The 12,646-nt window shown below is 38.1% G+C and overlaps 1 protein-coding gene across 4 annotated transcripts in view; it reads right to left on the bottom strand.

Annotated features, from left to right (window-relative positions):
• The window catches only part of KCNN2 (potassium calcium-activated channel subfamily N member 2), a 712,042-nt gene that overhangs the window by 507,809 nt on the left and 191,587 nt on the right, over nt 1-12,646 (bottom strand). The gene's annotated exons all lie outside the window — the stretch shown is intronic.

Here is a 12,646-nt window from a genome sequence, read left to right as displayed (position 1 = left end):
TAGCTCGCAGATGTGGCTCAGATCCCACGTTGCTGTGGCTCTGGTGTAGGCTGGCGGCAACAGCTCCGATTCGACCCCAAGCCTGGGAACCTCCATATGCCGTGGGAGTGGCCCTAGAAAAGGCACAAAGACAAAAAAAAAAAAAAGAGCTTCCACACAAACTCATTTGCTCTCAATCCAAGTGCAGAGACAGACTGGGTCAAATTAGAAATATTCATTGCCTGACTTTAAGGTAGGTGCTGGAGGCTCAGGGATCTGGTAGAATTTTCTCATGGGACAGAAGCACTGGCAGGAAACTTTTTAATTTTCTTTTGTACTCTTCTTCCACCTAGATGATCTGGGTCTGGCAGACACCATTTTTATTGTTCCCTGTACAACTAGCTAATACATTGCACCTTACCCTGGTGTTCTCCTGAGTACCAACTGGGCTTAACCCATCCACCTGGGCTGACCCTTCAAAGCAACTTCCACCAAGCCCCACCCAGCAGATAATCATGGCCAACACCAGTACCCCCCATCCCTTCTCTGCCCAATCCAGCTGGTGACCCTTTCCAGCACAAGTAACCCCCCTAAAGCAGCTCCTCTCCTGGTGTCCAATCCTCTATACCAGCTCATTTACAATAGTTGCAGTCAGGCCTCACAGCCAATCATGCTGGGGGAAAGCCCTATGCACTAGGACACCTGGGATAGACTTGGCTGGGCTTCATAGACAGCCAGAATGAGGACAAGTCCTACCCACCAGGACATTCACAGTGTTGCATCCAAGCTTCACAGCCAGCCAACCTGGTTGCCAACCCTGCATACCAGATGTCACACAGCAATCATGGCTCAACCAAAACAGTTATGTACATATAGCCCACACAGAGGATATTCCTGAAGCTCTGGCTCCAGCAACAAGAGGTTACACCACTGGACCCTACCAGATACCATCTACATAAGACCACTCTTTCAAGATCCAGAGATGTAGCTGATGTATCTAATACATAAAAACAAAAAGAGTGTTAGACAAACTGAGGAAACAAAAGGAACTTTCAGGAAAAGAACTAAATGAAATGGAGATAAGCCATCAATCAGATAACAAGTTCAAAGTAATAGTCATAATGATGTTCACCAAACTTGGGAAAAGGATGAATGAACTCAGTGAGAACTTCAACAAAGAGATGGAAACTATAAATAATAACCAGTAAGAACTGAGGAATACAATTACTGAAATAAAAAAATATACTAGAGGGCATAAACAGTGGATTAGATGATGCAGAAGAAAGGATCAGCAATCCAGAAGACAGGGTGGCAGAAATCATCCAACTGGAAGAGGAAAAAAAAAAGAATTTTTAAAATGAGGGTAGTATTAAGGACTTCTGGGCCAGTAAGTAAGTTTAAGAGACCTCTGGGATAAAACTACATTCACATTATAGGAGTTCTGGAAGGAGAAGAGACAGGAAAAAGAGACAGAAAATCTATTTGAGGGAATAATGGCTGAAAATTTCCTGGTGAAGGAAACAGACATCCAGGTTCAAGAATGAAAGGGAATTCCAAAAAGGGCAACCCACAGTGACCTACACCAATACATATTATAATTAAAATTTCAAAATTTGAAAGATAAAGAATCTTAGAGCAACAAGAGAGAAATAATTAGTTACACACAAGGGAACCCCTATAAGACCATAAGCTGAATTTTCAGCAGAAACTTTACAGGCCAAAAGGGACAGGCATGATATTAACAGTGCTGGGGGTGGGGGGAAACTTACAACCAAGAATACTCTGTTTAGCAAGGTTATAAATGAGAATTGAAGAAGAGAGTTTCTCAAACAAGCAAAAGTTAAAGGAGATCATCACGAATAAACTAGTGTTACAAGACATGTTAAAGGGACTTCTTTAAATGGAAAAGGATAGGCTATAACTAGAAGTGAGAAAATTATAAAAGAAAAAAAATCTCAATAGTAAAGCAAACACATAGTGAAGGTAGTGGGGAACCACCTATAAAGCTAATATGAATGTTAAGTAGGAAAGTTAAAACTAGAAAGGAAGAGGTAAAACTATCACTATTTTGGCAAGTGACATGGTACTATATATAGAAAACCTTAAAGACAACAGAAAAACTGTTAGAACTAATAAATGAATTCAATAAAGCTGCAGGGTACAAAATCAACATAAAACATCTGTTGCATTTCTATGTACTATCAGAGAAATTTTAAAAATGATCCCATTTGCAACTGCACCAAAAAGAATAAAATACCCAGGAATAAATCCAGGTAAGGAGGCAAAAGAACTGTACTTGTAAAATGACAATACAGATGAAAGAAATTGAAAGCAACACAACTGGAAAGATATAACATGTCCATGCTCATTTTTATTGTTAAAGACTGTACACTCAGAGTTCCTGTCGTGGCACAGTGGTTAATGAATCTGACTAGGAACCATGTGGTTGTGGGTTCGATCCCTGGCCTTGCTCAGTGGGTTAAGGATCTGGTGTTGCCACGAGCTGTGGTGTGGGTTGCAGATGTAGCTTGGATCCCACGTTGCTGTGGCTCTGGTGTAGGCCAGTGGCTACAGCTCCGATTAGATCCCTAGCCTGGGAACCTCCATATGCTGCAGGAGCGGCCCTAGAAAAGGCAAAAAGACAAAAAGACAAAAAAAAAAAAAAAAAAAAAAAAAAAAAAAAAGAAAAGACTATGCACTCAACATTAATTTACAGAGTCAACACAATCTCTATTAAAACACCACATTTTTCACAGAACTGTAACAAATAATCCTAAAATTTTGGAAAAGCAAAAGACCCCAAATAGCCAAAGAAAGGTTAAGAAAGAACAAACCTGGAAGTATCATGCTCCCTGATTTCAAACTATGCTATAAAGCTATAGTAATCAAAACTCCATCCATCCTGCTGTCACAGAATCAGACTCATAAATCAATGTAAAAGAAAAGCAAGCCCAAAAATAAATGCATGCTTATTTGGTTGATTAATTTACAACAAAGAAGTCAAAAATACACAATTGAGAAAAGACAGTATCTCCAATAAGTGGTATTGAAAAAAATGGGCTGCTACATGCAAAATAATGAAATTGGACTACTTTCTTACACCACATACAAAAGTAAACGAAAAATGGATTACAGACTTCAATGTAAGATCTGAAACCATAAAAATCCTAAAAGAAAACAAACATAGGTAGTATGCTCTTTGACATCAATCTTAGCAGTATGTGGGTGGGTGTCTGTCTTCACAGGCAAGGGAAATAAAAGCAAAAATAAACAGATGAAACTATACCACACACTAAAAAAGCTTTGCACAGTGAAGGAGATCATCAAGACAGACTAAAAGCCAACCTGCTGAATGGGAGAAGGTATTTGCAAATGATATGTCAAATAAGATGTTAATATCCAAAATAGATAAAGAACTCAGGCAACTCAATAATAAAAAATAAATAAGCCAATTAAAAAATGGGCAGAGGACCTGAGTAAACATTTTTCCAAGGAAGATATACATACAGATGGCCAACAGACACATGAAAAGATATTCAACAGCATTAATCATCAGAGAAAATCAAAACCACAACAACATAACTCCTCACACATGTCGGATGGCTATTATCAAAAAGACAATAAATAGGAGTTCCCATCGTGGCGCAGTGGTTAACGAATCCGACTAGGAACCATGAGGTTGCAGGTTCGGTCCCTGCCCTTGCTCAGGGGGTTAATGATCCAGCGTTGCCGTGAGCTGTGGTGTAGGTTGCAGACATGGCTCGGATCCCGCGTTGCTGTGGCTCTGGCGTAGGCCGGTGGCTACAGCTCCGATTAGACCCCTAGCCTGGGAACCTCCATATGCCATGGGAACGGCCCAAGAAATAGCAAAAAAGACAGAAAAAAAAAAGACAATAAATAAAAAGTGTCAGCAAGGATGCAGAGAAAAGGAAACCCTTGTGCACTCTTGGAGGAAATGTAAATTGGTATAACCACTATGGAAAAAATATGAAGGATCCTCAACGGGTTAAAAATAGAACCACCACAGATCCAGCAGTTCCATTTCTGAGTATTTATCCATAGTAAACAAAAATACTACTTGGAAAAGATATATGCATCCCAAGTCAATTGCAGTATTTTTTATAATAGCCAAGATACAGAAGCAACCTAAATGTCCAGGGATGTATGAAAAGGTAAAGAAGATGTGGTTATATATACAATGGAATATTATTTATAAAAAGGAATGAAATCTTGCCATTAATGACAATATGGATGGACCTGAAAGGTATTATGCTAAGTGAAATAAATCAGAGAAAGAAAAATATCATATGATTTCACTTATATGTGAAATCTAAAAAAAACAGGCAAACAAAAGAGAAACAGACTCATAGAACAAAATGGTGATTGCTGGAGGGGAGACAGGGTGGGGCTTGCATGAAATTATTGAAGGAGAGTAAGAGGTATAAACTTACAGCTATAAAATAAATAAGTCATAGGGATGTAATGTGTAGTAAGGGAATAGAACCAAAAATATTGTAATAAATTTGTATGGTAACAGATTGTTACTAGTCTTATAATGGTGGTCATTTGTAATTCATGTAAATATCCAATCACTTCTACATACCTGAAAAGAAATAGTATTATGTATAAACTATACTTGAATAAAAACAGAAAAAAAGAGAGGCTATTAACAAAGGGAAAACTAATGCATGAAATCAGAAGCATGACTTTTGAGCTATAAATATGCAATTTTCATTATATTGTTAAAGATGGGGAAAATGCTACAAGTCAAATTCGAAAAATCAGATTCATTTTTGAGTTGTAGTTTCTCTTTCTCTCTCTTCCTATCCTGCAACTATTGCACTTCGAATTATTGCAAGTTCGGGGTTAAAAGCTGTCCAAAGGTGCCAACCTATAAAACCAGATATATTCTTCCTAATGTAACCAGAAACTTCCATTTGAGTCTTATCAGAGATCTTTTATCTTATACATCGTTAGAAACTATTTTCAGAATTTCTAAGAGCAATAAGTTTCCTATCTGCCATTCTACAAGTATTAAGTAGAATTATCAAACCAAATAGATAGTAATACTATATAATTTAGCTGTAACTCTTTTGCTATTATATTCAGCAATTACGCATTTAATAGAACAAGACTGAGAATCTGGTTGTCTGGGCTGTCTCTCTGCCAGACTGGATTTATGAATTGATGTTTTTTAATACCTCCAATAAACTAGTTAATAAAGGTTTGCTAACATCAATATTTTCTTCCATTTCAAAAACTTTATGGCATTCTGAAAGTCTGCAAAAATAGGAACATATAAACTTGAGATGACTGTATTAGTAATGCTCTTCTGTAACATTTCTACCAAAGTAACTCCAATGGCAAAGATAAAGGTACATGGCCCTCCTTCAAAACTTCCCCAAGGGCTGGTATGGAGCACAGCTTGAGGCAAATGCCTGAAGCAGAATTTTAAAAAAAATTTTTATTAAAGTATAGCTGATTTACAATGTCATACCAATTTCTGTTATATGAAACAGAATTTTCTTTAATTTCTAGATACAGCTCTAAATCCAATTCCGATTGCATTCCACAGTGTATTTATATTGCACTTAATATAAAAATGTGGTTTTTTTTTAACTTAAGGCACAATTAAGACTCTAGAAAGGTCTATTATATTTACTGAAGGACACTGAATATACCCCTTTGACCATATTATAATCTATAACCTGTTTTGAGAAATATATACAAGCTGCAGAAAAAAAAAATGCATCTATGCCAGGGTTGACATCTGGAGTGTTCTGAGGCCTGGCAGGAAACGCAAGTGAGTGGTACAGGGCAGTAGTGCAGCAGGCTGTGGTGGGGACCATAGCAATATTTGGATAACCTAAAGGAACAGCTGCTACTCAGCTCCAACCAGTTTCTTGCCCAGTGTGGTCAAATATTCTAAATCTTCAAGGGAAGTGAAAAGATGAATTGTATATGAAATTTCTCCTCTTTGTAAAACATTATGCATACACAATAAAACAGATTAGGTGGCCAGATTCAGTGCAAATCCTGCCTGGTTTTGAGTCCTTAGTTCTAAAGCCTGCTTCAGGAAATAAGTTTAATTACACAGGAGAGAGAGCATCTCCAAGGAGAAAGGAGTAGAAAAATATTTCCAAAGGGTCAGAGTGAAGGCTACGGACTTCTGAGGCCAACAGTGGAATTTTTTCCTTTAAGTTAGATCATTAAAATAAGAAACATTAATTTTTCACAGTCATCCTGGGTGGCTTAGCCTGGAGGCAGAAGGCTAGATCAAACAGTCCCTATAGACTGACTTTCAGGTTAATAGTAAAGTCATGCATTTTTTGTTCGCATTTAACCTTGGGATGATGACAACATATTTGAAAATCAAGTCAAAAAGCTATGGCATAAACAAAACATATTTAAAAGCCACATGAGTATTATATATATCAAGCTGTGGTCCAGATAGCAAATTAAGGAATGGGTGTTTTTTCACTCATGTGAGAAGGAAAATAAAGGAGCAACAACATTCAGAAGCTGGTCTTGCACCCACAGCTAGTTCATAATGTTGTTTTAGTGAACATTAACAATCTCACAGTGTGCCAACCTCAGACAAGTTTACTCTGAGACCATGAATTAAACGAGAGAAAAGCAGGCTGCTACATGGTTTTTTCTAAGCAGAGACAAAAAACATCACTGTGGCACGCAAAAAATGCCAAACATCCTCTTCTCTTGACTATGATGAGTGATGGCTACTTCTTTACCAGTGAGAGCTCTGTGTTCATTCTATTCCCTGCCTTCTATAGATAAGATTTAGACACTCAGTCATAGAATTGCCACCGGTTTCTGGCAGCCAGCTTAGAGAAAAGTCCAGCTTTCTCAGACCCTCCACCAAACCCTGTGATAGGCTTTTTCTGACATTTTCACACCAATAGTGTTGTATGCTCTCTATAATGGCAGTGGGTAATGAACCCAATTCATTTTACTACCAGTGTATTCCTACTGGTCTTTGGCTGAAGGGCACTAATGTATGTAAACAATCAGCATGGTTTACCACATAATCAATCCATTCAGATCAAAAGGTGATAAACATGAAGGTCGCTGAAATGATTCTGCTTAACCATAATGCACTTTCCCTACCAGGTACGGTAATGTCCTACTTCATTCTATTTCTACTCTTTTTGTGTGCTTGACTGGGCAATTTTTTTTGTCTCTGAGGAATTCAAAGGCCTACCTAAGAGTCACTATTCAGATAGCAGGTAACCAGTATACACATTTACTTTTACCTGCCCTTACTCAAAAAGCCAATGAAGTATAAACATTCCTCTTAAAATGGTCATATTGAAAGAAAAAAAATAGTGTTGTGGGGGGAACAAACATATTTCAAGGAAGGCAGTGTATGATGTGATGTTTTCTATTTCTCTTTTAGTTGCATGAAAGACAAGCAATTAAATTCCAAAATGCTATTAAGCATGGCATTTAACAGGAAACTATATTCTGCGTTCTGTGACTTCAGAAGACAACAAATGGAGTCACGTCTAGAATAGGATGTAATCTGGCAAATTTGTAGACACAGGGGAATGATTATATTCAGTTTGACTAAATGAGTGTTAAGACAGTGAAATGTAAAATCAGGACGGACAACATTATTAGAAGCCTAGAGCTTTTCCTTGACATTAATTCTGATGGCAACTCAGACATTTATTTATTTCATTTATTTCTAATTTAAAATAAGATTAGAATTGTCAAACATGATTATGGGTTTGAAAACAAAAAAATATAAAGACAAAACAATGACCCATAACAATGCTGATCTATTAAATGTAACTAATGTATATACCTAAGAAATTCAAACAAAACAGGAAATTACTAGCAACATCTCTAATTTAAAAACACAATAGACAAGACAGGCTTTTATGGGGACCAGGATATTTGAGCTGGAAGTTTAATAATGAATAGGAGCTAGCACCCAATGTTCTGGATAAAGAGCATATTACGCTGAAGAACGACAAGAGTAAAGGCTTGAAGACAGGAGTAAGTTTCATTCCTTGGAGGTCAGAAAAAAAGATCTGGGATAGTTAGAGCGTAGTGAATGAAGGAAGTTAAATGAAGTAAGACAGGAGGGCTCAGCAGCCACATCATTTCTCTTCTGGATTGTGAAACTGAAGCTTAAACAAGCTAAGTAAGTAGATCAAGTTCACACATGGTTGGAAGTGGCAGAGTTGGGACTCCATTGATCCAAAGTTCCTACTAGTAACCACTGCAGTGTCTGCCCTATGGTGTCTTTCTGGTTCTAATCAGTCTTCTTCTCCAATGCTTTCATTGCTCCACCACTTGCCTGATATGACCCAGTCTCTTTTGTCTCCAGTCTCATTTCTTGCCTCCAGTATTCTATCATCCCACACCACTGACACATCCTCCGAGAAGCCATCCTGGCTTTGTTTTAATGGCTCCTTACACCTGTAATCCCCCCCCTTGCCATTTATGTATGTTAGTCATCCCAGCTGCCATGTTACATCCTGATATTGTGACTTTCCTGAAACTTTACAGTCCTCCTGCCCCTCCAGGTACATTGACCCCTTCCTAAACAGCCCACTGTAGAAATGCACAATGCTATGGGGCTACTTATGACACGTGGTGACACGTTTTGTTAATCTTTTGTCACTTCCAACTCAATCTCAAGTTTTTTAATTCCACAGACCATGTTTTACTCATCTTAGCACATTGTCTGACACATACAATTTTTTGCACAAATGACTAAAGTAATGAGTCGATTTCCACAGAAGGACACACTTTCCATTTTCTTCCCTGTTGCTAACCATGACAAGCACACTTCAGGGCTCAGCTGATAATGCTGATAAAGGGTCTATTTGTCCTGAACTGTGGAGTTGAGTTTTGATTGGTGTTTTAGCCACATTGCTGACTCTCTAACATATTAAGACAATGTTTTCAAACCCTCCATGTTGTTGAATTATATCCTATGTAATAAAGAGCCTATCATTTTTAATCTTTCCCTTGAGTTCTCTGTTAATAATCATGCAATTCTTTACTCGCCACATTCTAAAAATTCTAGTCTATTGTCAAAACCAACACAGACATGGTGTACTGTATTCATGCTATGTTGAACATGCAGGAAGCTTGAAAGATATTATTCTGACCAACATGATTTTCAAGCCATCACTTGAGTATATAATGTCAAAAATTACTGCCCCATTTAAAGAGGAACATAAAGAACTTTGTCTTGAATGGATCAGTGGCTTGTATGATACAGGTTCATTTTCCCTTTCATGGATTTAATTTAATTTAACATTGATTGAAAAAGTTGAGAAAATATTAATTGATTTTTTTGGAGAATGATGCTTTGATCATTCAAATCTTTATGTGGCATGTATCTATACTCATTATGGAGAGAAACCAAGAAACAGAATTGAAGCAATGCTATACTCATGGGATAATCACTGGTCATTCAATGTGAATGCACAAACTGAACTTGTCAAATTAGCAAAGGAAATATCAAGGGTTGTGGCATTTTAAAGTGATGTAATCAAATATCACAGCCAAGGTCTATATTAGACCAAATTACTTAGAAAAAAAAAGTTTATTCTCACTACCTGGGCTCTTCCCTTTCTATTTCCAATATACTTGTGAGAATACAATAAAACTTTTGATGATGTCACCTGGCTGGGAAGTGTGATAACACCATGATAATATGTTTTAATTAAAGCACTCCAACTTGAAAGGGCCATCACAGCTGGTAACTGGAGGAAGGCCACAGGAGATGCCAAAGGTAAAATTGCACCTTATGTGGAATAATTGACACAACTGAAGATTCTGCAAGAATATAAAAGACTCAAATTTTGCTTCCAGAATAGCCAAGTAATACATCCAAAATATCATGATAAGGCCTGATTTTAAAATTTATATCATTTCACTCACCAAGTCTTCCCAATTTTAGGACTCCTATTCAGGCCAACTCCTCCTTGGATACTGGATCCCGTTTTCAATTGTCAGCTCAAGAACACGGTCCCTCCAGTTGTCCCCTTTCTTGCCTGTTAGATCCCTTTTCTCCTCCAATCCCTGTATCCCTTCAGGTACTTCTTCAACCCTTAGGCCTCTTTATAGCAAAGGCCTAGAGGGAACTGTTTATAGTCTTTCCATTTAGTCTCTATTGAACCTACTCCAGTTGTGATTTACCCCTCCAATTCTCCACTAAAAATGTTCTTGTTCTCTCTCTGGTTTTTGTCTTTTTCAGTTTTTTGGTTTTTTTTTTTTTTTTTTTTTTTTTTTTTTGGCTTTTTAGGCCCACACCTGCAGCATGTGGAAGTTCCCAGGCTAGGGGGTTGAGCCACAGCCACAGCTCCACAGCTCACAGCAGTGGCAGATCTTTAACCCACGGAGTGTGGCCAGGGATCAAACCCGCATCCTCATGGATCATAGTCAGGTTCATTAACCACTGAGCCACAAAGGGAACTCCCACTTTCTTCTCTCTCTTTTTTTAAACTGCTCTTGTTAAGGTTACAATGACTTTCCAGTTGCCAGTAGTCGATTCACAATTCCCATTCTGTGAACTACCAATAGCATCTGTCACATCTGATCGCTGCCTCTGGCCTGAAACACCTTATTCTCTTGCACTTTGGGATGCCATACTCTTCCAAATAAGCTGTTCCTTCCCTGTCTCCTTTATTGGCTTTTCCTTACCTCTGGATCTCTAAAGATTGCAGTCCCTGAGAGTAATTCCTCAGAACCATTCTCTTTCTGCATCCCCTTCCTGGGTGATGTCATCTAATCCTAAAATTTCAAATATCAACAACACATTTAGTAACCATGAATTTCTATTTCAGCCCTGACCTCTTCCCTGAACCTCAATCTGTGGTATCTAATTGCCTACTCAACACCTCCAACTTGGATATTCAATAGATGTCTCAGACTTTGCATATCATAAACTGAATTCTTAATTTCAGTCCATCCCCATCTTGCTGCCCAACTTGTTTTTCCTATGATCCTCCCCATCTCGGTCAGTAAAAACTATGTCCCTCCTGATAGAGTCAGGTCCAACATCTTATTATCATCTTTCATTCTCGTCTTTCTCTCATGCTTTAATATCCAACTAATCAGGAAAACCTATTGCTCTACCTTCAAAATACATCCAAAATCTGACCATTTCTCACCACCACCCTAGTCTGAACTTTATTATCCATCAACACCAGAGAAAAATAAGCTACAGTTCAATAAACACCTTCCATCATCACCAAAACAAAGAAGAAATAACCTCTACACTGCAGTTGGTATGCATGAAATACTGATGACACTGTGACTGGGGAGGGGGCACTGCACTAGGAATCTGGAGACCAAGGCCTCCCCTCTGACAGATGCACATGACTCTGAGACAACACACCTCATTTCATTTTGTTCATACCCCTAGCATTGTGCTAATTTATGTAACCACACTGCATATTGTTTATATATGGGTCTCTTTCAAATACAGAGTCTTCTAATGGCAGGGATCATTATTTGTTTCAGATAGAAATGAAATAGGTAGTTAAAAATGTTTGTTGGAATAGAGGTTGTTTTTGAAGGATTTCATTGGGTTGGATCAGGAACCTATTGAATTAGGAGTAGATAAAAAGAAACTGAAAGTAAGATCAGTTAAAGGAATATTTCAATAATCCAGATAAGATGATAGGGAACCAATGCATATGGAGGTTGGAGTGGAGATAAAGGAACTAACTTTGTAGATAAGTTTCTGTAAGAAGTGATGAGAGGAGTTCCCATCGTGGCACAGTGGTTAACGAATCCGACTAGGAACCATGAGGTTGCGTGTTCGATCCCTGCTGTTGCTCAGTGGGTTAACAATCTGGCGTTGCCGTGAGCTATGGTGTAGGTCGCAGAAGCGGCTCAGATCCTGCGCTGCTATGCTCAGCCGGTGGCTACAGCTCCAATTAGACCCCTATCCTGGGAACCTCCATATGCCGCGGGAGCAGCCCAAGAGATGGCAAAAAAAAAAAAAAAAAAAAAAAAAAAAAAAAAAAAAAAAAAGAAGAAGAAGAAGTGATGAGAACTGTATGAATAACTTAGGGATATGAGAGGAGTGACCAATGACCCTGATGATTCTAGATTGGAGAAAAAATGTCAACGCACCTGCCATTAACTAATGAAAACAGAAGGATGAGGTTTAGAAAATGTAGAGACTGGAAAATTAATGAAATCTATTTTATATGTGTTTTACTGAAGTGATTTTGAGAACTGAGTTGAAAATACTCAATAGTAAGTTCACAAAACAAGTATGAAGCTGGGGTTGGGGGTATGTGATAATTGGTGATATCAATGGTAATTAACACCAGGGTGGAGGAAACTGGCTAGAGGGTGTGTAAAGAAAGAAGAAAGGGTAGCCTTACATTCTGGAGAACACAACAACTCAAGGAGAAGATGGAGAAACTTATACAACAGACCTAGAAAAAGTATGCTTAGTGGGCAGGAAGAAAACCAAAACAATATCAGAGAAATGCAAATCATAACCACAATGAGGAAACACCTCACACTGGTCAGAATGGCCATCATTACTACAAATAACAAATGGAGAGGTATCTTCCTTCACTGTTGGTGGGAATATAAATTGGTACAACCACTATGGAAAACAGTATGGAGATATCACAGAAAACTAAATAGAAAACTACCACATGAT

This window comes from Sus scrofa, chromosome 2 (genome assembly GCF_054392235.1).
Source record: "Sus scrofa isolate SSC_HxYL_T2T_F1_AM1 chromosome 2, Sscrofa_HxYL_maternal_Yorkshire_Landrace_v2.0, whole genome shotgun sequence".
NCBI lineage: Eukaryota > Metazoa > Chordata > Mammalia > Artiodactyla > Suidae > Sus > Sus scrofa.
Note: the sequence above shows the minus strand (reverse complement) of the source record. Positions and strands in the feature narration are given on the sequence as shown.